The following is a 21,282-nucleotide window of genomic DNA, read 5'->3' on the forward strand; positions in this document are numbered from 1 at the left end:
CTGGCCAATCCTCTAAGTGATATGACTAGATTTATTAGATGCTTATTGATTCGTTCGTGGCTGAAATTTCCAGATAGATCTCAGAGTTTAAATTTATGACTCTTCACAGGAAGCAAGAGTTAGCCAAGTAAAAATTAATGATTAATAAATTATGTCCAAAGTAAATATTTAGTAGGGTAAATAAGCTATAAATTTAAAAATATAAGCAAATCATGCATGTGCCTATGTTTTACTTGAATAACTAATGAACAAAAAGCAAAAGATAATAATCAATAGACTGTGTTACATTTAATCTTAATAAAATTGAGTTCTGTTTGGCACCTTTATTTTCTTTAAAATCTGTATTAATAGATATGAAAGAATCAGCAATCTCTATTTTCTTTTTTTTCTTTTTTGGTAACCACAAACAATAATGATTTTTAATAGCATGACTTTCTTATTTAATTATTGGAATTCAAATTTTCCAATTATCTTTATTCAGTTTGGATTCTTGCTTTTAAAAAATTAAGCAAATGAATATTTTTATTAGCAGGGCAAGGATTAGAGTACACGTGATTCATGCAAGTTCTGGGTCAGATCTTTTGTTTATTTAAAAGTTTGATATTTTGCTCAACATTGACTTATTTTGCACTAAAATTTATTTTTTAAAATATTGCATTAAAATATTTATCTTGAGTACTGAGTTATTCGCTACACCCTAAATTCTGCACCTGAAGTGAGTGCCTTTCTCATCTCACCCTAACCACAGTCCAGTTTATTACCAAGATTCCTTGAGAGATTTAACATATTCCTCATAATATTTAAAGTTTTATTACTAAAAAATGCTAAATAAAAGATTTATGATTCCAAGAAAATATGGTCTCTTTAAAGGGTATTTTCATTCCATAGTTAAGAATATAAAATTGTTCATAATAACATGTTGTTCTGGCTTTTTTTCTTACGACTTCTTAAGAAATGACTTTGGGTGGTGAACACACAATGCAATATACAGATGATGCATTATAAAATTGGCCAAGACATGGAAACAACAAAATGTCCTTTGATAGATGAATGGATAAAGAAGTTGTGGTATATATACATAATGGAATATTATTCGGTGGTAAGAAAAGATGATATAGGGACATTTGTGACAACATGGATGGATCTTGAGAGTATAATGCTAAGTGAAATAAGTCAGACAGAAAACCATATGATTTCACTGATATGTGGTATATAAACCAAAAACAACAAAAGAACAAGACAAACAAATGAGAAACAAGAACCCATAGACACAGACAATAGTTTAATGGTTACCAGAGGGTAAGGGGGGTGGGGGTGGGAGATGAGGGTAAGGGGGATCAAATATATGGTGATGGAAGGAGAACTAACTCTGGGTGGTGAACACACAATGGGATTTATAGATGATGTAATACAGAATTGTACACCTGAAATCTATGTAATTTTACTAACAAAAAATCAACAACAAAGAAAGAATCCTCAAGGCAGCCAGAGAAAAGAAGATGGTAACCTACAAAGCAAAGCTCATTAGAATATCATCAGATTTTTCAGCAGAAACTCTACACGCCAGGAGGGAGTGAAACCAAATATTCAAGTTATTGAAAGAGAGAAATTATGAGCCAAGAATAATGTATCCAGCAGAGGTAGCCTTTAGATTTGAAGGAGGAATAAAGACCTTTCCAGAAATAGAGAAGCTGAGGGAATTTTCTAATACATGACCCGCACGACAAGAAATACTAAAGGAGACTATTCAACCACATCAACAGGGACAATTTGTGGCAACCAAAACACAAAAAGGAGAAGAGGAAGGCCTGAACCGTAATATGGGAATGGAGAAAGTAAGCATGCTGAAGAAAATGGAATACTCTAAATATCAAACTTTCTTTTACATAAACTTAATGGTAACCACTCAAGAAAAATCCAGAACTGAAATATATACTGTAATAAAAGAAGAAACAGAGGCAAAATCATAGAATACCACCACACAGAAATAATAGACAACAACAAAAAGGCAAAGAAACAATGGCCACACAGTCGTACGAGAAAACTAAAGACAGAATGATAGGAAATACTCACATATCAATAATCACCCTAAATGTAAATGGACTGAACTCACCAATAAAAAGGCACAGAACAGCAGATTGGATCAAAAAACTAAACCCAACCATATGCAGTCTCCAAGAGACACATCTCAGCTACAAGGACAAGCATAGACTCAAAGTGAAACGGTGGAAATTGACACTCCAAGCAAACGGTATGCAAATAAAATCAGTTGTAGCTATACTGATATCAGATGAAACAGACTTCAGGGTGAAAAAGGTAACAAGAGACAAAGATGGACATTTCATAATGGTAAAGGGGACTATACAACAAGAAGACATAACAGTCATCAATATTTATGCCCCCAATCAGGGAGCACCAAAATATACCAAGCAACTACTAACAGAACTAAAGAGAGAAATTGACCAAAACACAATTATACTAGGGGACCTAAATACATCATTGACAGCTATGGATAGATCATCCAAACAAAAAATAAATAACGAAATAGTAGCCTTAAAGAACACATTAGAAGAAATGGACATAATTGACATTTATAGAGCTCTTCATCCTAAAACATCAGACTATACATTTTTTTCTAGTGTACATGGAACATCCTCAAGGATAGACCATATATTGGGACATAAACATAGCCTCAGCAAATTTAAGATGATTGAAATCATAGCTAGCATATTCTCTGATCACAAGGCTTTGAAATTGGATATCAACTGCAAAAAGAAAGCAGGAAAAAATACAAATACATGGAGATTAAACAACATACTTTTAAAGAATACAGAATTGTACACTGAAATCTATGTAATAAAGTTACTAACAATTGTCACCCCAATAAACTTAAATTTAAAAAAAAAGAATTGTACACTTGATATTATGTGATGTAACTACCCAATGTCATTCCAATAAATTTAATAACAATAAAAAAATTTGAAATCAAAGTAATCAGGTAAGAAAATAAATTGTGTGAGCATGCTAAATATAAAAATTGAAATTATTTCTACCTGGTTCATTTTCTTAAATGTAAAACCTGTTCACTCATATAAATAATGTAGTTTTTTCTAGGATGGACTTTTCAAAATGAATGACAGTGTAAATATCTAGTCAATTGTATGTTATGCAATGAATGCTTACAGAAGAAATACAGCTTCAGATATGATTTATTCTAACTAAACCATAATATTTTCTGATGTTCGCACTATTATTTTAAAAAGACTTCCACATTTAGTTGCATATTTGACTAGCCTTCCCAAAGTGTGGCAATAAAAATAAGATAAAGAGAGTTTAACATATCGTGAATTATTTGTTAGATTTGTCTATTCTGCTAGAGTGACAGAGATAGAAAAGAAAGAAAAACAAAAGATTTTCTTGTAAATAAGTATTTCTCTGTTAGATTTATATTTTTGGTTCGAAATAATTATGAAAAACCATAACACCCCTGTTGGATTTTATGAATCTAAATATAAAGTGATTTAATTTTAATAATATTTTATACTTTGCTTGGTCTCACTGGGTAATTCCTATGTACATTGGTATATATGTAACATTTTAAATTCTTGGATATCTGTAGAAAAATATTTATATTTATATCTAAAAATGTGCCATGGGCAAAAGTCAATGAGAGGAGAACAATTTTATTGAGTAAAAAATTACTGAATTTTGTTTCTCTGAGGCAGTGTTTGGGATATTTGAGTTAATAATAGGAAATCACTTAAATGAGTTATGTAAGTGAAAGCAAGTTTCTTTAACAACTGGCTCTTATAGTTCTTATATGAAATTACTTCTGTGCTTTTCTTCAATGTTAATGTGAATAGAAGGAATTAACTCAGTGTGAATGTACTTCACAGCATGGTGTGCTATAGGAAATAATGCCAAATACATGGCAAGTAGAATTAGTAATTAAAATTAGGCATTACTAATTATCACACCTTGAATAAATATGTCTACATGTTTACTGACAAGCATCATTGAAGATAGCACTGATAATAAGTGAAAAGTATTTCATAATTCAAGACAAATGTAGTCTTTGCTTATTGAAAGATGTTATCATTTGTGGTGTGTGTGTGTGTGTGTGTGTGTGTGTGTGTGTGTGTGTGTGTCTTGCTTTTCATAGAAGACAGAGTTAAAGTAGTTGCCTGATTATGCTAATGTATGGTACCACCAAGGACAAATTCTTTACACAAAATAAGTCTTACTTACAAAAATTTTGTTACCATCTGTTCATTTACTTGCTGAGTGGCAATTGCTGCCACACCAAACCCTGGCATTTATAAGTCTAATTGGTGCCTCACAATAACTACCAATCACTGTAGGATTAGTAATTTAGGATTTTCTCAGAATAGTCAAATCCATTGAACATTAAATACCAAGTCCACAAGGGTCTTCTATCATCATCTTTTTACACTATATTTAAAAGCAAACCAAAACAAAATTGATATCATGTGATACACACACACACACACACACACACACAGAGAAGTCTGTGAAAGACAATATTAATCAAACCTTAATAGTCATTATAATCATTATTCTTTAGGAGATATATTCAGTCAACTCTTCAATTCACTTCATGTAAACCACAGAAATTCTTCAAACCACCAATAAATATTGATAATCTATGTTATGGAAATCAAAAAGATTTAGAGCTTCATTTCTTTGGGGTATTTTTATTCAATAAATATTGAGGTCTTCTGAGGTCTTATGAGGATGTATTTAAAGAAACCTTAAAAACATATCTGAGAATATGTGAAAGACAAACTGGTACGGGGATTTATTTATTTATTTTTTTGATATACCTATTTATTTGATATACTCATATACACATAGAAACACACACAGACACCCCTCCATATACGCATATGCATATCAGTACTTTGCGCTTTCTGTATCACTTGAATTTACAAAAATCCCCATAATTATGTAATACGTCTGATCTTACAACCTGGCCTCGCTCTCTTAGTAGAGTATTTCTGTTTTCATTTCAAAAGAAGTGTGAAAATTTCTAGTCACATATTGTTCTCTTCAATGGGAATGTGTCCTATTCTTTGGCACAGCATAGAGATAAGAGATAATAGAAAGAGAGAGATGCATAGAAAGGAAAGAAAACAACAGAAAAAACTTTCCTTTCTGTATGCCACAGTAGAGTTACTAAAATAAATTTTCTATTTATCAGCAGTAAACGGTTTAAAATTCACTAGAAATAAAATATAATTTATAACATTTAGCAGTATATAAATACCTAGTAAGAAAATAATAAATGCTCATATGATGAAAACTATTAAAGTTCACAAGGAACAGAAAAAAAAATTTAAATGGCAGAAGAACGCCATGATAAGTGACAAAGTAAATACATAGAGTTTAAAGTCTAAGTCTATAAATTTACTACAGTCACAGTAACAAAGATACTTTTATTTCTTTTTCATTTGATTAATTTATTAATCACCTGAAGTCTAGCTGAACCAGAGCCCTACAACGAAGGACGTACAAAAGAGGCCAACTTGAGACTGGTAGGAGGGGCAGAGACCCAAAATGAGCTTGTCCCACACCAGCCTGTGACCATTAAAAATTGGAAGGGATATCTCAGTTGTGGGAGTCCCCACAGAGGAGCAAGTCCCAGCTCCACACCAGGATACCCAGCCCAGGGTTCCAGTTCTGGGGAAATAAGGCCCCATAATCTCTGGCTGTGAAAACCAGTGGAAATTGTGGTTGGGTGAGATGGAGGGGAGCAGAGTCCTAGGCAGTCCTCTTAAAGGGCCAACCCCTGGACTTACTCAATGACAGACTCACTTGCTCTGAGCTCCAGAGCTGGGGCAGCAGCTGGAAAGTCTCCAGGGACATACAGTGAGGAACTGAGTTCTCTGGCCTGAGGTTGACGGTTGGAGGGGCAACTTTCTCCCTAACAAAGGATTGGGTGAAATCCATTGTTTCTTTGTTGAGCCCTCCCCCCACCCAGAGTGCACACGCAGGTTGAGTTTCTATCAGCCTAACACCATTCCTACATCCCGTGCTAATGACTCCCTGAGACCCCAACCCTTTCAACTTTAAGGCACACCCAAGCCACGTCTAGTGGCTTTTCTGTACAAATGGACTATATTTGTTCATGCTATAGACCTTCCAAAATTCTCTCAAATGGTCACAAAACCCAAACAAGCAACATGAATCTTCAACTTGTCCTGTACCTCTTGCTGAGCAGCCCAAAGCCTGGAACTACTAGCTGCCGGTCTCTGTTCATGACTTGGCCTCTCAAGGCACGTCTCAAGGCATGGGAGCCAGCCATCTGTGGGTTGCTTTGTGGCTTACGCCAGGTGGCGCTGGGCAGGACACAGGCTGCAGCTGAAGTTTGCCTGCAGTGGGATCCTTCCCAGGAGGTCCTGGGCTGGCATACCTGATGGCCAGCTTCTGGTCCACCCAGAGCATCACCCAGCCACCTCTAAAGATGACACGTGTAAAGGGCAGACTGGGCAGGCACCAAAATCCTGCTAAAGTGAATTCTGCTCAGAAGAGTCAGCCACTGCACAAAAGCTCCTTCACTGTAATCACAGCCATTCCTCAAAATCAAGAGCCTGAGGGTCAATCCCTCATACTGACATGCAAATAGCAACTAAGCTCAACTACAAGAGGGCACATACCACCCAAACAAAAGTCACACCTGCAGTGCCCGGCTCAGGTGACCAGGAGACTGCCACTGGGCCTCACAGAACACCTACTACATAAGGCCACTCCACTAGGACGGGGAGGCATAGCAGCCCTACCTAATATATAGAAACAAACACAGAAAGGCAGCCAAAATGGGTAGAAAAAGAAACATGTTCCACATAAAAGAATAGGAAAAAAACTCCAAAGAAAGAGCTAAACAAAATGGAGACAAGCAATCTACCAGATGCAGAGTTCAAAACACTGGTTACAAGGCTGCTCAATGATCTCAGGGAGAACTTCAACAAAGAGATAGGGGAAACATAAAAAGACCAAAAACATAAAAAACGAACCAGCAAGAAATAAGAAATACAATAACTGAAATGAGAAATGTATTACAGGGAATCAACAGTAAATCAGATGAAGCAGAGTCTCGAATCAGAGATTTAGAAGCTACCTAAGCAAAGGTAGCAGAAAATACCTAATCAGAACAGCAAAAAGAAAGAGAAAAAGAAAAAAAAGAATGAGAACAGTTTAATGGGCCTTTAGGACAACACCACGTGTACCGACGTTCTCATCACTGGGATACCAGAAGCAGAATAGAGGGAGCAAGGAACTGAAAACCTATTTGAAGAAATAATGACAAAAAACTTCCCTAACCTTGGGAAGGAAATGGATATTCAAGACCAGGAAGCACAGAAACAAGATGAAACCAAAGAGGCTCTGACCAAGGCACATCATAATTAAAATGCCAAAGGTTAAAAATAAATAAAGAGTTTTAAAAACAGCAAAAGAAAACCTACAAGGGAGCTCCCATAAAACTATCAGATGATTTCTCGACAGAAACTTTGTAGTCCAGAGGGATTGGGAGGAAATATTTGAAGTGATGAAAAGCAAGGACCTACAACCAAGATTACTCTGCCCAGCAAAGGTATTATTTAGAATCCAAGGACAGACAAAGATCTTCCATGACAACAAAAAGCTAAAGGAGTTCATCACTACCAAACCAGTATCACAAGGAATCTTAGAGGGACTCCTTAAAGATGAAAAAATAAAAAAAGAGAGACAGAGATAAAAAATATAAATAATAAAATGGCAATACCTACATACTCATCAACATTTACTTTAAATGTAAATGAATTAATGCTCCAATCCAAAGATAGGGTAGCTGAATAGATAAGAAAACAAGACCCTTACATATGCTACCTACAAGAGACTCACTTTAGATTGAAAGATACACACAGACTGAAAGTAAAGGCATGGAAAAATATATTTCATGAACATGGAAACAAACAAAAAGCTGGGGTAGCAATACTTAATACCACACAGAGTAGACTTTAAAACAAACGCCATAACCAGAGACAAAGAAGGACCCATTTCTGGGTATTTATCCGGGGAAATTCAAAATGCTACTTCAATGGAACAGGTGCATTCATCTGTTCATTGCATTATTTACAATAACCCAGATATGGACGTAACCTGAGTGTGCATCAATGAGTAAAGAAGAAGTGGTACATGTATACAATGGAATATTACTCAGCCGTAAAAAAAGAATGAAATCTTGCCATCTGCAACAACATGATTGGATCTGGAGGGTACTGTGGTGAGTGGAGTAAGTCAGACAGTGAAAGACAAATGTCATATGATTTCACTTATATGTGGAATATAAAGAACAAAATAAAAGAACAAACAAAACAGAAACAAACTCATAGGTATAGAAAACAGTTTGAAGTTTGCCAGATGGGAGGGGGCTTTAGGGGATGGGGTAAAGGAGAAGAGATTAAGAAGTAAAAATTAGTAGTTACAAAATAGTCTTGGGGATGTAAAGTATAGCATAAGGAATAAAGTTAATATTATTGAACTAAGTATGTATGGTGTCAGATGGGTATGTATTAGATTTATCGGGACGATCACTTCATAAGTTACATAAATGTCTAATCACTATGCTGTACACCTGAAATTAATATAATATTGTATGTCATCTGTAATCAAAAAATAAAAAAAATAATTTGCAAATCTAATCTCACAATAAGTAAAGAGAATAATAAATCAAGAGTAAGTGGTTTGATTTGCATTTCCCTTATGATTAATGTTGTTGAGTGCTCTTTCATATAGCTGTTGGCCATTTGGGGGTCTTCTTTGAAGAAATGTCTACTCAAGCCCTTTGCCCAAGTTTTAATTGATTCAGTTGTTTTTTTGTTTTTGTTTTTTTGCTACTGAGTTGTAGAAATCCCTTATGTATTTTGTATATTAACTCTTTGTCAAGTATAGGTTTACAAATATATTCTTTCATTCCATAGGTTGTATTTTTGCTGTGATTATTGTTTCCTTTGCTGTGCATACCGTTTTAGTTTGATTCATCTAATTTCGCTTTTGTTACATGTACTTTTAATATCATATACACAAAATCCTTGTCAAGACCAATACCAAGAATGTTTCCCCCTAAGTTTTCCTCTACAAGTTTTACAGTTTCAGTTCTAATATTTAAGTATTTAATCAGCTTTTTCTTTGTTAAACAGCTTTTTCTTTCCCTGTTATGTATTCATGGCTCCTTTGATGAAAATCAGTGGAGTGTATATGTGTGGGCTTATTTCTAGGTTCTTCATTACATGTTGTTGTATATATCTGTCTTTATGCCAGAGAACCTAACATAGTATTGTGTCTATGGAAAGGAAAATTCAAAATGAAGCCACCATATGATCCAGCAACCCCACTTCTGGGTATATATACAAAATAATAGAAATCGGGATTTCAAAAAGATATCTGCCCTCCCATGTTCATCGCAGCAATATTCACAATAGCCAAGATATGGAAAAAACCTAAAGGTCCGTAGACAAATGAATGGACAAGGAAACTGTGGCATACACATACAATGGAATATTATTCAGCCTTATAAAAAAAAAAGAAAACCCTTCTATATGTAACAACATGCTTGAATCTGGAGGACATTATGCTAAGTCATTCACAGAAGGACAAATATTGCATGATTCCATTTATATGAGCTATCTAAAGTAATCGATCTTATAAAAGCAGACAATAGATTGGTGGTTTCCAGGAACTGAGACTGGGAGGAGGAAGGAATGAAGAAGTGTTGTCCAAAGGATACAAAGTTTCAGTTATGCAAGATGAATGAGTTCCAGTGGTTTTCTGTACAATATAGTCAACAACATTGCTTTATATACTTAAAAACGTGTTAAGCAGGTAAATCTCATATTAAATATTCTTACCACAATTGAAAAATACAAACAACCAAGCAGGATTTATTCCAGAAATGCAAGACTTGTTCCACATTCAAAATTTAGTCTGTCCTATTATTGTACAATCTATGATATTGTACATAGAAAGAAGAAATACTATATTATCATATCAATGGATACTAAACAAGCTTTTGATAAAATACATTTATTAATGATAAAACCTCTCCGAAAACCTAATTATGGGCCTCTACAAAACCAAACAAACCCTACAATGAATATTGCACTTAATAGTGAAAGACAATGTTTTTCCCTTCAGATTGGGAACAAGGCAAGATGTCTACTCTACTATCCCATTCAATATTATAATGGAATTTCTTGTAAGAAAAATAAAAGTCTAGCCAATTAGAAAGGAAAAAATATTTTTTTCTTATTTACAATACCTGTAAAAACTATCAAATGCTAATAAAAATATCAAAATAGACTTAAATAAATGGGGAGATATACCATAATCATATATTGAAAGACAATATAGTTTCAATAACAATTCTTCCTAAATTGATACATACATTTAACTCAATTCTGAATAAATTCCAGAAAGCTTTTTTGGAAATATCAATGGGCTAATTCTAAAATTTATATAGATAGTTAAAGGAACTAAAGAAATGAAGGCAATTTTGAAAATTAAAGTTGTAGGACACACACTAACCAATTTTAAGACTTACTATAAAACAACAGTAATGAAAATAGTTTGGTCTTGGGAAAACAATACATACATAGGCCAATGTTACAGAATAGATAGTCCATAAAGAGATTTATGCAAATATGGTAAAATTACTTTTGTCAGTAGTGCAACGGTGATGGATAATTTTTTTTATCAAATAGTACTGGAGCAATTGAACATCCAAATGGAAAAAAAAAGTGAGCCCATACTTACACTTCACAACTTATTCAAAAAAATTACAAAATGGATCAGAGATATAAATCTAAAACATAAAAGTATGAAATTTTAGAAACAAACATAGGAGAAAATCTTTATGATTTGGGGTTACACAAAGAAGTCTTAAATATAGCAATAAGAGATAAATATTTAAAAGAAAAATATTCCTAAGTTAGACTTCATCAGAATTAAAACCTTTACTTGGGGAAAGACACTAAACAGAGAATGAAAAGACAAATTACAAACATGGAGAAAACGTTTGTAATCACATATCTAATAAAAAACTTATGCGTAGAATATATAAAATATTCTCCAAACTCAGTAAGAAAGTAAACAGCTCGATTTAAAAAATGAGCAAAAGAGTTAAGGAAATACTTGACCAAAAAGAGATGTGCAGATGGATAATAAGTAAAAGAAAAGATGCTCAATGTCATGAGTTAAATTAAAACAATAATGAGATACCACTACACTTCTATTAGAATAGCTAAATTCATGAAATGTGAAATGTCAACTGCTGTTGAGGATATAGAGCAACTGCAACTCCCATGCTTTGCTGGTGGGAATGAAAAACCTTACAACTGCTATAGAAAAGTCTGAGGTCTTCTTATAAAATTATATGTTGACATAACAATCCCATTTCTGTATAGAGGACTGAAATAAAAATTGATGTTGACACAAAAGACTGTAAACAAAGTTTATACCATCTTTATTCATAACTACCAAAAACCTGGCAACCATCAAAATATCCTTCATTAAATGAGTGGATAAAGAAACTGGTGCATTTATATAATAGAACACTTAGTCCACAATGAAAAGGAATAAGTTGTCAACAACATGTAATACATGGGTGAATCTAAAAGACATTATGCTAAATGAATAAAGCAAGTCTCCAAATGTTATATACTGTATGGTTCCATTTTGTATGACGTTCTAGAAAAGGTAAAACTACAGGAACAGAATGCCAGGGGTTAGGGCGAGGGAGAACGACTAAAAAATGAGAGCAAAAGGGAATTTTTGGAGATGATGGAAATGTTCTGTATATTAACTGAGCTGGTGTTTATACAAATCTATATAAACTCATATGACCGCACACCCCAAAAGTTAATTTTATTGCATGTTCTATGTACATGTGGAATAGCAAGGGGCTATACTTATCATATCACTCTGTAACTCCATGTTGAGAGAACAGTCACCAACTCTAACATTGTCAGTCACCACGTCAAGGGGAAGAGATTTCAAAAAGGAAAAGAAGCCTGTACTGTTGCTTAATGCTTCCATCTGAACGCTGTACATGTAAGTTCTGCTTCCGTGTGCTTAAGAAAAAAGTCATATGTCTAAGTCAAGTTGCTGGGAAGTTTAATACAGATTTGTCATTGGAAGGAGACAGCTGGATTATCGAGAACCTCTTAATAACTAACACACTTGCTAAATAGTGGAAATATTCAAAGCAGATATCCTATTATATCCTTATGAGTCAAAAAATAGTTTCTTTAATTTCTCTCTTTATTTGGAAATGCGAATGCCGGGATACTTGGCCATTTGTCAGAATGCAAATGCACATCAGCACTTTATGTTAGCAGAACTGTTGCCTTGTGATGAGAATTAAATGTTTGGTTATGTCCCACAATGGCAGTGGTCATTGATCTGAGGTAGGGATAATCTCAGACAGGACTCAAAATCACCTTTATTATTAACTGAAAATGAGCTTTCCGACCCTACTTGCTACAATGCAGAATTATTATGGGTAAAATTTTGAAATAGTAATGGTAATCATAAATAGAAACTATTAAATGCCATGCAATTATGGTGGTTAGTAATCAATATTTTATTATATGGTTATAATCATAGTTATTATAATTGTAAAATTGCCTAATGCTCGAACAGTTACAAGTAGTCTTACCTATGTAACTTCTCCACATATCAAAATAATAAACTCAATTGTTCTTAGCTTCTTTAAAAGCAGATACTTTTGAAGATTTTTATTTCTAAGCCTGACTAAGAAAGTCTCTTTCATTTCCTGAGAGAAATACCCTTTCAGTTTGAATCCTAATAATCATTCTCTTTTTGGTAATGTATATTCATTTCCTACTGACGTTTATCAGTTATCTTTGGCTTCTGAATAATGGTATTTAATATCTATAATTTTTTAAAAATCAATTTTCTTTCCTCTTTCCTAACCTAAAGAGTTGTGCTCTTATAAAGGATTTTCTAGTAAGTAGAAATTGAGAGATTACACAGAAACAGGCAGATCACAGAATTATATGTCTTTTAAAAGTAACAATTGGAAGAGATCAAAAGCATTTATGTAAACTTTTCTTTCTAACAGACTATAGTTGTACTGATAAATATCACATAAAAATAAAACACTTTTAGAATGATTTCCCCATAGGCTTTGAACAATTAGCATTACAGAAAACATACAAGTTTTCTTTCTTTGTATATACCAATGCCATGTCTCGCCATGATTGAAGTGGACAAGGGGTGATGAGTTTGTTCATGTACTATATAAAACCACTGACCTGAAACGCAATAGTAGGACAGCTTTGCATTAAATAATGTTTCTTTTGTGTCTTTTTCCTTCTCTGTAAGATTGATTTCTTAAAGTATGACAGTGTTTGCTTTATAAAACACTGCTGGCTTATTCCCAGAATAAGACTTAAATAGGATCCTAAAATCAATTTCTTGAATAACAGATCCAGATAAAAATTTTTTAATGGTTGTTTACTGTCACCCACGGTGTATTACTACTAAAATAAGAGTTCTCCATCAACATAAAGTAATCAAATAACATTCCTAATGCTATCATACAGGTCAATAAATCCTTTTTTATTAAAGGTCAAATCATGCAGTTTAGATATTATAGAAATCGTAAAATGCACAAAGAATAAATCCTAAATATAGAGCTAAAGACATTTTTTTTTTTTTCAAAATCATGACTTAAACGTATTAGATGCAAAGGGCTCCAAAGTCCATTAGAACAAAGACCGGAGGAAGACTGGTGATATGAACTATATACTGATTTTAATTGTTGGTCTTTGCTTTGTGCTGAGCTACTTGGTTTCATCATGTTCACCCGTAATAACGTTAACCCGGCAATTGACTTCAAATCTCTACTTCTCCTTAAAAATCGAACGCCTGCCGCTATTGGTGAACTTTATAGCTTACTCAGGTGCTACCAATTCACATGCCCTCTAAGCTCATTTCTGTTTGGCTAGTGGGACTGACTACTGAGGAAACAACAACAATCAGCCAGGTACAGGACAGCTCATAGCATCAAAGTTCAAAAATATCAAAAGTTCAAAAATCAAAGTTCAACTAAAACTTGCAAGACATTGCTACATTCAAGATTCAAAATAATGCTCTTTACCTGTAAGCTAAATTGCTTGAATGGCATGCGCTTCATTTAAAAAATAACTAAATAAAAATTTTTTAAAAAGATGAATTTTAAACATATCTCATAGACAGACGCTTCTATATTTTCATATAAAGTACTCAAACACTTTCTGTGTAGACACCTCTACATGTTCCTATAAGCTCTTGGCAGAACACTTTACTTTTTCATATTTCAATCTTTATAACTATGAAATGTTGAAAAGTGAAAAGATAATCTCTTAAATTCCCACTAATATTGACATTCTTTAATTCTATGCTACTTTTCATTAAATTTATTGGGGTGACATTGGTTAGTAAAATTATATAGGCTTCAAGTATATCCTTCTATAATGCATCATCTATATATCGCATTGTGTGTTCACCACCCAGAGTCAGTAATCCTTCCATCACCACATATTCGACCTTCTTTCCTCTTCTACCAACCTCGTCTCCCCTTACACTTGTGTAACCACTAAACTGTTGTCTGTGTCTACGAGGTTATTTCTTTGTTTGTTTGCCTTATTCATTTGTTGCTTTAAGTTTTATATTCCACATATGAGTGAAGTCATATGGTTCTTGACTTTTTCTGTCTGACTTGTTTCACTTAGCATGATAATCTCAAGATCCATCCATGCTGTCACAAATGGCAGTATTTCATCTTTTCTTCTGGCTGAGTAATATTCCATTGTGTATATGTACCACATCTTCTTTATTCAATCATCTATCGAAGGACACTTTGGTTGTTTCCATGTCTTGGCCAACATAAATAAGGCTGCAATGAACATCAGAGTCCATATATCTTTATGATAAATGTTTCAGATTTGGAGGGTATATACCCAGGAAAGGCATTGCCGGGTCATATGGTAACGCTATTCTTGTTTGAGGAAACTCCATACTGTTTTTCTATAGTGGCTATACCAATTTACATTCCCACCAGCAGGGTATGAGAGTTCCTTTTTCTCCACAGCCTCTTCAACATTTGTTATTACTTGTCTTGTTGATAATAGCCATTCTAATAGGTATGAGGTGATATCTCATTGTGGTTTTGATTTTCATTTCCCTAGTAGCTAGTGAAGTTGAGCGTATCTGTTGGCTGTTTGTATGTCTTTTTGGGAGTAGTGTCTGTTCAGGTCCTCCATCCATTGTTTTAATCGGACTGCTTTTGTTGTTTTTTCCCTTTTTCTTTTATGAGTTGTATGAGTTCTTCATATATTTTGGATATTATCCCCTTATCAAGGCATTGTTTGCAAATATCTTCTCCCATTCGGTTGGTTGCCTCTTTATCTTGGTTTCGTTTGCTGTGCAGAAGCTTTTTGGTTTAATATAGTTCCATTCATTTATTCTTACTTTTACTTTCTTTGTCTTTGTGGTCAAATTCATAAAATCTTCTCCAAATCCAAGGTTCATAAGCTTCGTACATATGCTTTCTTCTATGCAATTTATTGTTTCATGTCTTATGTTTAGGTCTTTGATCCATTTTGAGTTAATTTTGGCACACGGTGACAGCAGTCTGGTTTCATTCTTCTGTGTGTGTCTTTCCCAGAACCACTATTGTAGAAGATTTCTTTTTCTCCAAAAGTATGTTTTTGGTTCCTTTGTCAAAAATTATCTGCCCATATATAAATGGGTTTATTTCTGGGTTTTCAATTCTATTCTATTCATCTATGTGTCTGTTTTTCTCCCAATACTATGGTGTTTTGATTATTGTCACTTCATATTAGAAATAGAAGTCAGGGAATGTAATACCTCCAGACCTATGCTTTTTTCTAAGGATTGCTTTGGCTATTCTGGTTCTTTTGTGATTCTATACAAATCTGGTGATTTTTTTTTTGTTGTGTTTCTTAAAAAAGTGCTATTGGGATTTTGATGGGGATTGCATTAATCTGTATATAGCTTTGGATAACATAGCCATTTTAACTGTATTGATTCTTCCAATCTAAGAACACAGAATATCTGTCCATTTATTTGTGTCTACTTCAATTTCTTTTGATAATGTCTTCTGGTTTTCAGTGTAGGTCTTTCATATCCTTTGTTAAGTTTACTCCCAGGTATTTTATTCTTTTTTTGCAATTGCAAAAGGATATTTTTTTCATTTCTTTTTCTGAAATTTCATTGTCAGTAAATTTTTGGTGGTGCAGATGACATGACTCTTTATATAGAAAACCTTAAAGAGTTTCAAATTTCAAAGGTTCTTATCATGCCTGCCTTTAATTCAACTTGTTTTAAAAGTACAATTTTTATTTAACCATTATAAAAACATATAAAACATTGACCATTTGTGCTGCATCTTACCAGGAAATATCCTTTCACTAATGTATAGTGATTATAAAAATTCAGATATAAACCTAAACGTTTATGAAATATTGTCGAAAAATAGTGGTGATCTTTGCCTTTTAACATAGGATAAAAGCTTCAAGTGTCGGTTGTGTTTGATCAACAGTCATTTTTTTGTGTGTGGATTACACAGTGTTTTAATCTTTTTGTGCTAATGTTTAAAAATTGGAAAGTTCACATAAGCATCTGGATTTTTGTTTCCTATTAAACTATGGAAGATCTGACCACAAGCGGCCCTAATTTCCAGGTTGGAAACTTTTGTCTAACTTAAGCTATTATAATTCCTTCCTGGAACAAAACTAGGTGTGTGGTGTGTTTGTGTGTGTGTGTGTGTGTCTGTGTGTGAGAGATAGAGACAGAGATACAGAGAAAGAGAGAGAGAGAGAGAGAGATTATAATTGTCACACTTGGTTGTAGGGACTGAGAAGCCCCAATATCAGCAGTCTGCAAGCTGATATCATTGATCCAGTCTGGATCTGAAGGCAGGAAAGGATCGATGCCCATTAGACAGATAGGAATTCCTTCTTATTATTGGAAGAATGGTAGGAATTTCAAGTTCTTGATAGTGGCATTAATCTCTGAAGTGCTTCTAAGGAATGTAGTATTGCTTTACATTGACTATTTTCCTAGGTAGGTAGAAAGAGTTCTATTGGCTTTCACTTGGCCTTTCCGACCATCATCACACTGACTATACACATCAGGCAACCAATCCTGAGATTCTGCCACCTGCTCAGTTTACCTATTCCAATTATGCATTGTGAGACTGGGAAAATAACCACAGAATGGGTGCAGGGACCCACTGGGCCCACTGTAAAATAGACCTAAGCTAAAACGCCACTGATCACCTAACTTCCAAAAGCACCTACTCTAACTATTGGACCACGCTGATGCTTCAGTTGTGTTGAAATTAGTGTCTGTTTAGAATTAGTGTCCAGTAGTCCCTGAATGGTCTGATTATTTCCTTTTCTTCAATATACAGTTATTGGTCCTTTTAAGGAAGAATGATAGGGAGATTAATGAGAGACATTTTTTGACAGTGCACTTGGGTCCTTCCATAAGGGAACCTGGACTTTCTTTAATTCAAGGAGATCGGGGTCTATTTCAGGACACACATAAAAGCTTTCAAAGCATTCTTTTGGTGATGAAGTTCGAAATTCAAGTCCCAGGGCTCATCTTTTTCTTTCTCTGCTTTGTTCAGTGACATTAGGAACATCCAGCCAATTTCATTACATTTACTAGTTTTCTAAAAAAAATTATTCAAATGATCATATATACAGATACTGAGTCCCTTGCCTTCTGCACGTGGTTGATTAAGAGTGTCCAGTGGAGATACTTTGAATATTCCTATTGTCAGATTACACCATGGATCATCAGTGTTTTCTCTACTTCTGGAAATAGAATCCTTGTACTTTAAAATCTAATCAGATTTTAGAGTCAAATCCAGAAACTTCAGAACCAATGCAGAAAACTCATCCATAATATTCTGTTCCTCTAAAACCACTCTTGAAAAAATTCTGTATTAGCCTGGGTTCTCCAGAGATACAAATTGATAGGGATATATAGAAGGTCTGACAATTAAGTTCGCGAGCTTGTTGCAATGATGTTACTAAACTTTTTTGATATCAGAGGGATTGTTTATTATGAATTTGTACCAACTGGACAAACAGTTAACCAAGTTTACTATTTGGAATTGCTGAAAAGGCCGCATGAAAAAGTTAGATGACCAGAACTTTTCACCAACAATTCATGGCTCTTGCATCATGACAATGCACCAGCTCACATGGCACTGTCTGTGAGGGAGCTTTTAACTGTACTGGCACACCCTCCCTACTCAACTGTTCTGGCCCCCAATGACTTCTTTCTTTATGTGAAGATAAAGATAAAGAAAATATTGAAAGGAAGACATTTTGATGACATTCAGGACATCAAGGGTAATACGACGACAGCTCTGATGGCCATTCCAGAAAAGAATTTCAAAATTGCTTTGAAGGGTGGACTAGATGCTGGCATTGGTGCATAGCTTCCCAAGGGGAGGATTTTGAAGGTGACCGTAGTGATATTCAGCAATGAGGTATGTAGCACTTTTTCTAGGATGAGTTTGTGAACTTAATTGACCTCTTGTGTGTGTGTGTGTGTGTGTGTGTGTGTGTGTTTATTATCATTATTTGGAATTTGTTCATGCAGTTATGAAAACTGAGAAGCTACCAGTTTGGAAAGTCAAGAGAGGCTATAGTATAGTCCCATTCTGGATCAGAATGCAGGAGAGGATCGATGTCTATTAGGCAGATGAAATGGGAGAGAATGGAAATACCATTAGGCAGAGAAAAATTCTAATTTGCTGGAGGGTCAGCCTATTTGTTCAGCGCAGGTCTTTAACTGATTAGATGAGAGGGCCACTCACATTAGGAAGGACAATCTGCTTTACTCAGTCTAGCAATTCAGATGTTAATTTCATCCAAAAACACCCTCACAAACAAGCCCAGCATAATGTTTGACCAAATATCTGGAAATCCCACTGTCTAGTCAAGTTCACTCATAAAATTAACTATCACAGCTAGTGATTTTTCGTTTATTGCATTTCTATAATAAACCAAGTGTTCAGAGTCTACTGTTTCTGCTCTCTTTTTAGAATTGTTTTTAATTTTACTCCATTCTTCTTTATATTTCCCTTTTTTTTCTGAGTATAATGATGTGTTTGTTAATGTCAATAATTTCATCCTTAGTAATGAAAGTGTTCAAGCATACGTAGATTTCCCCAGGTGTATATCTTACACTCCGTTATTTTCTAGACAGCATTCTCTTTATTACTATTTTTCTTAAATAGTGATTACTATAATATTGATATTCTCTTCAACTATAGAGTCATTTAAAAGAGTGTTATTATCCCCCTTCCCAAGTGGTTAGAAAAGTTTTTGGTGTATTCTTTTATGATTTATTTCAATCTTACTGGAAACTGCAACAGTGAGTTTTGGGGCCCTCTGGGGAAAGATTGCCTAAGGTTTGCCTGGTTTTTGCCTTTATCTTTTGAATCATTATTAAAGTTTGGAATTGGAAGAAATTTATCAACAGAGTCTGCATTGACATTTAAACCTTCATAGTGAAAAAAATTGGTGGCAGCTGTAGGATTATTTTTCAGACCCATGAATTATAATGGCTAAGGCACTATTTGGCAAGAAAAAGGAAGAGTTTGAAAATATGATGTTAGTTTGATGCTATAAATGGTTCCCTATTCATTCTTGGTATGAATTGGTAAAAGTCTCAAAAATATTACAGTGGACAAGTCTTACCAATGGAATCAGGAGTAAATAAACTTAGACCCAGAGGAATTGCACAAAGAGATAATCAAGGAATGCCAAGCAAATGAAAAGTTAGCAAATACAACTATCATTTTGTGGTTTTTACTAATGTTCATGCTGAAAACTAGAAAACTATATTTCTATAGAATCATCCCATGGCCACACAGGGAGAGAATATAATTACTTGCAAAGTAACTCAACTACAACCCGTAAGCACCCTCAATATATGTAACTGGAGCTGTGATCAGGAGACACTGAAATCCACACTGTATTCTATTAAACATCTGAGGCAGTCTATAGAGAAACTAGCAGATGCCTGATTAATCCCTTCTAGCATGGAATCTAAGAATAAATAATCAGGAGAGCACAGCACTAATTTTAAACACTGCCAAATACTATGTTATTTGTGTGGGGTGTATTAGTCACGGTTCTACAGAGAAACAAAACTAACAGGATGTGTGTGTGTGTGTGTGTGTGTGTAGAGAGACAGAGAGAAAGAGAGAGATTTTAATAAATTGGCTCCTGTAATTGTGGAAGCTGTGTAAATTCAAAATCGGCATGGTATGTCAAAGACCCAGGGAAGAGTTGCAAAATGTGTGCTGGCAGAATTTCTTCTTGGAACACGTCAGTCTTTGTTCTGTTGAGTTCTTCAAATGATGTATTGAGCCACCCACACACATATTATGGCCAGTATTCTGTGCACACATGGAAAGAGAGAGGTTTGATATCTCTTCCTTACAATGTCAGCAGCCCTATTGAATTATGGCCCCATTCTATGACTTCACTTAACCTTTATTATCTCCTCGCAAGCCCTTATTTCCAAATATAGTCACAATGCAAATTAGTCTTCCACATACAAATTTGAAGAAGAAGACACAATTTAGTCCATAGCAGTAGGTACCAAGGATTAAAAAAGATAATTCTCTTGATTGCTTCATCCATTCCTTGTATGTTAAATTGTTCAAGAAGTACAATATACTAAGGGTGATTAGTGTATTATAATAGACTTGGCAAATATCTTTTTTTTCTTATCTGTTTCAAAATCTTCTAAGGCACAATATGTATTTTCATGGAATGATATTCTTTGTTCATGGTTTTGCCATGGGTTTATTTGAGTTCACCAACATACTACCATGATCTGGTACTGAATGATTCCAATTTGATAACCTTTAGGAGTAACTCACTGCAATACATTGATAATTGCATGATGATTACCTCCTCAGGAAGTAGGATAAGGGAAGTTAAAGACTCTAGACACCCAGGTAACAAAGTGACAAACAGACTGCTTCATTTCATTGCAAGTGACTAAATTAGGGGTAGCCACAGTGAGGGTAGTTCTATTACCAAGCATCAAGTGTACCTTTTATGCTTTATTTGTCTAATCCCATGGCATATTCATTAGAATGTTGCAAATGGGATGCTCTGACCAGGTTGATGTCACTATGTCCTAGGAGTAGGCAATACA

The sequence above is a fragment of the Rhinolophus ferrumequinum genome, chromosome 5 (assembly GCF_004115265.2).
Source record: "Rhinolophus ferrumequinum isolate MPI-CBG mRhiFer1 chromosome 5, mRhiFer1_v1.p, whole genome shotgun sequence".
Taxonomy (NCBI): Eukaryota; Metazoa; Chordata; class Mammalia; order Chiroptera; family Rhinolophidae; genus Rhinolophus; species Rhinolophus ferrumequinum.